Genomic DNA, 5,127 nt, shown 5'->3' on the forward strand with positions numbered 1-5,127 from the left:
CGCATTTGGCACAGGCCAGCGGCAGCTTTGCCATTATGTGGCATGCCCAGGGGATACACACACACACACACACACACACTCACACTCGCACACGTTCTGTAATTTGTGTGCGACCACATTGCGTATACGCAATCCCACTCGCTACGCACTGCGAAAACATTTTCACTGTGGCTTCCTGCGCTACTTTGTGGCAGTTAATAATGCCGCTGCTTTATTGGCCAGCTGATGGGTGATCAGAGGGTGGTGTGGGGGAGGGGGAGGGTGGGGCGGCATGCTTGTCAGAGTCGCTACTTTGGCATTAATAATGACAACTCGTTTACTGCCCCCGCATCAAAATGTAGCTCAATGTCTGACTTACAGAGCCATAAGCTAAAGCTCCACAAAAGCCAGCGCTTATTCAGGCAACACCCCGCCCCGTCTGCCCTCTGTCGGCAGCCGCCCCTCTTCATCCTAATTGTTGTGGCAGCAACTGCGGCAAGTGTATAAAATAAAATGTTACCCCTGTGGCAGCTGATAAGACCTTGTCTGCCGTGTCTGTCTGCCCGCCTGCCAGTCCGTTAAACCAGCGCCAAGCTGCAGACGCGCGTTGCGTTTCAGTGCAGCGTCTCCCTCCCCCCTCACTCCATCTCCCCCCCCCCCCTGCCCCTGCCCCCTCGCTCGTGAAGTGCTGTGCACAGGCAAGTGCCTATGCTCAAGTTGTTGCTAGCTGAGCGGCCCTTAAAAGTTATACCCCCGATTATAATGCAGTCCTTGGCGGAGCCTAATGACTTTCTCATCATTTTCGGCACTTACCTGAAGCCGAGGCTTTTCGGCTGTAAACAAGGCTAATACCAGATTAAAGTGGACCGTTAAATGGATTTTCAAGCAGCTTAAATATAATTTTTTAATTTTAAGACTGCAACCAAATTGTTTGCCATCAACTATTTCGATTAACTCAAGGGGTTAAACGCCGATTTTTTAATATCAATTTAACAAAAAGCAATTCTTTTGATTTTCACAACAATATTGTTATCGATTATTGCATAATGTTATCGATTGACAACCAAAAAACAGGCTTAAAATCGAAATGAAGGTAAAATATTTTCTTTTACATTTTTCAACATACAAAAATTCATTTCCTTTAATAACTTTTCTAGGGCCGAGGTGCTGAAACCTCGGGTTCTCGATAACAATTTTACAAATTGCAGTAATCTCTATTATTGACTTTGCCAATGTTATCGATTGTTAAAGTTGTAAAGCCAGCAGCATATCGAAATAGGGGTGACATTTTTTACTCCTCCTACTACTTCGATAGGACCAGGGTACAACAGTTCTACAAATTGAAATCTTTTCCGTTATTTACTTCTTTAATGTTATCGGTTGTTAAAGTTGTAAGGCCACCAATTAAAATTGTTTACCTATCAAATAACTTCTCCTTTGACTACTTCGATAGGACCCGGGCTTAACAGTTTTACAAATTGCAAGTTTTTACTACGATAATGTTATCGATTATTGTTGATGCAATACAAAAAACATCTACGAAAACGAGAAAAATTCATAATATATTTTTTAATTCGCCAAAATACTTAGATAAACTATTTTGATAAGCGCAAGAAACTATTATCTAGGTTTTTCGGTAACAGTATTACGACTTACAATTTTGAAGATTTTTGTTACGATAATTTGATCGATTGTTATAGTCGCAAAAACTGTTAATCTTTTTGTATATAATTTTTTAACTCAACAAAATACAAAATCGATTTATTTATCGAATGCAAGTTTATCGACGATAATTACGACGATAATTTCATTGATTATTACAAGCACAACAACAAGAAGAGCACAAAGAAAAAGACTTACGAAAAGCTCTGAATATTTAGCTCCCCCCTTGTACCCGTCGTACCCCTTCTACTCCTTGCCCTCAGACGAAGGACCCCAGATAGGAACTCCGGAGTTAAGCGCCATGTATAAATGCGGTCACACTTATGCTGTATTCTATTGCCTCTTCTCTTTTAATAGCCTCCTTAGCCAAACAGCAGCATTTTTTGTCTGTGTAGGACTAATAAAATGAAGCTAATGTGCTTATGTGTGGTTTATAGTTCTGAGATTTCTGTAATCCCTACATAATTTCCATTGTGGCATGCAACATGTTGAGTGCCTGCCTGTCGCTACTTCTGCTTCTGCTGTTGCTAGTGTAAAGTCAGTTCGTGGCATACCTAATTCCACTCGCAGTTGTTGTTGCTGCTGCTGCTGTCATTGTTGCACCTGCCAGCTGCAACTTGAGTTTAACTTGCAAGTTGCAACTTTTAACGGCATTTTAGCTGTTGATAGTCCAAAAGTTGGCAACTGGTTTTCTGTTGTTCAGCAGTTATCGCTAAGTTGCGGCATTGACTGCGCCTTTGCCTGGTCGACTAGTAGCTGGTACCTTAATTAGGACGCAGTTCATACCCCCCTCCCACTGCAAGAGCCCCTTTCCCTTTCCCTTCCACCCCGGACAACTGCCAGTCATTTCATGCTTTGGCTACACGCAAATCGTTAGCTTGTTTACATTTTAGCCATGAATTTTTGATGCGGCTTTGGCTCAAGCTTTGCCACTTTAAAGTGTGGCATGTAAAGTACAAACAAAAATAGAAAACGGTAGAAAATCTCAGTCGGGTGTAAACGACTGCTTAATACTCTTTTACAGTGTAATGACAGCTTAAGAGATTTGAGGAAATAAGCTGTCCTGACAAAACAAATAAGAAACTAAGTAAACGATTATAAAAACTAAGACTTTCCCCTAAAGTTGAACCAGCGACTTCTCGCTTGCTAGTTCAACTCCTCAACAGCTTAGCCACACAGGCTCTAGATGTCACATTTCCAAAGGACAAATATGTGACTGCGTTGTTTTTGTTGTTTCTTTCCCGATTTGCCCCACTTAAACCTCAAATTATACATAACCTCGTCTTACTCAGACCCAAATGGAAGAGTTTCAGTCTTTAAGCTCTTGCGACTTGTTCAGTAAGTATATAGAGTATATGTGGGCGAGGCTTAAAAAGTTTGACATTCCTATTAGAGCTCACAAAACCAATATACTCCCTTTCGCTTTGCGAGCGAGCATAAAAAGCGGAAAAACACACATTTCATAAACACACGCACACACGCACAATATGTGTCAGCCGGCATATGCTCTGCGTTAAGGTGATAGGCGGGGCGGGGCGGGGGGCGTGGCTTACAGCAGCGGCCACATGCGGAAATCACTAAAGGCATTTCCTGTCGCAGCGCCAACAAATGCTGTAAAAATCATGAGAGCAGCACGCAGCTAACATTATGTTTGTTGTTGTTGTTGTCGTTGTTGTTGATGTCGTTGTTGTCGTTGTTGTTGTTGTTGTTTTTGCTGTTATACCTATGCAGAGATATATAGATAAGCCGCGCACGATAAACGTGCTTAGCGCTGAGCCGAGGTCAATGGGTCGTCGCTTTAAATGCTGCTTCTGCTCCTGCTCCTGCTGCTGTTGCTTCTGCTGCTTACAGCAAATGTCAGCCATACTTGTCATAATATGGCCACACTACAGCACACACACACGCACACACCCGGGCCTTGCCATCAAATGCCGCAACACTTTGGCGCTCTCGCCCGCTTTCTCTTCGAGTCTGGCATTCGAAATGATGCAAACAAACCTCACAAAACTCAAGACTCCTGCATGTGTGTGTGTGGCATATTTCTAAAAGATTCTGACACATACACACACACACACACACACACGCCCATTCTGGACGCAGCCATGCAAAATATGCCGACATTAAATAACTTCAATCTACTCTAAAGAACTTGTTTATGCTGCTTTCCCCCAGCTCAGCCCCGAGGCCCCAACCACACCCCCCCGGCCCGCTCCGCCCCCTGGGCTATGGCTAGGCGCGCTTTTTGACATCTTAGCTAGCAGGAATTTATGTGGGAATCTGCCTTGTAAGTGTGTGTGCGTGTGTGTGTGTGAGTGTGGGCAGTATTTGTTGTAGCATACATTTCAGCTAGAGCTTTCACTTGAATAGTTTGTATACATGTGTCTGTGTGTGTAGACACATGTATATGGCTTTTAAGCAGCTGCTTCTTGTCAATTTCTTCATCTTTCTCTTTGTCGCAGTCTCTTTTGTGTAAGCTGCGATTTGCATTGCATCAGAGGATTTGCCATGTCCAAGATGTGATCACTGCAATCCCTGCTTCCCGCTTTGCGGATAACTTTCCTAATGGCCTTGAGTGCTGACCAGAAAGCAACGAAATCAACTCTCGACGACATTTCCAATGTAAATTGACAGAGTTTTTAGCCCAAATCAATATTGATTCTATGCAAATGTGCATGCATGTGTGTTTAATGCGAGCACAGAGGGCAGCCCGATCCACAGCTTTTAATATCTAGTTCTTTATATACTTGGGAAATATTAAACTTTTCAATCTTCAATAAAGTAAACAAACTTAAACTTTTCATTAATTATTTTTTACAAATTTTTGACTTATCTCTATACTGTCTATCTGACTGACTGATTGGTGATCAATGGTACTCTCAAATATCCTATATAGACATAGGTCAAAATTTCCCACTCCCATAACTTGGTCAAATCTCATCCGATTTTCATTGGGTCTGGCTTTCTGTACATGGTTTGGCCTCTAGATCAATTTGGCATCTAAATCTGGCAACAATATTTTTGGTCGAAATTCATGTGAAAATGGTACCCTCAAATATCCTATATAGACATAGGTCGAAATTTCCCACCCCCTTAACTTGGTCAAATCTCATCCGATTTCCACGAGTTTTGGCTCTTTCTTCATAGTTTGGGCTCTAAATCAATTTGGCATCAAACCCGGGAAACATTATTTTTGGTCAAAATTCATGGTACCCTCAAATAGGTCAAAGCTTCCCTCCACCATAACTCGGTCAAAACTCAATAACTATTTGGCCAGCTTAACTAACACTAACTTCTCAAGCTACCCTCGCTCTAAAAAATTGATTTTAACTGCAAGCTAATTTATTAGTTCAAATATTTTCCTCACACACGCAGCAAAGCGTTTAAAATAAAGCATATTTAAAGAAAAAGCGACATTTACATTTCGTATACGTAATTAATTTTATTCATGGAAAATTTTATCGTTAGCAAAGAAAAGAAAGGAAAATA

The sequence above is a fragment of the Drosophila montana genome, unplaced genomic scaffold (assembly GCF_035044405.1).
Source record: "Drosophila montana isolate Dmon_TW-CO22-7 unplaced genomic scaffold, ASM3504440v1 contig_3319_1, whole genome shotgun sequence".
Taxonomy (NCBI): domain Eukaryota; kingdom Metazoa; phylum Arthropoda; class Insecta; order Diptera; family Drosophilidae; genus Drosophila; species Drosophila montana.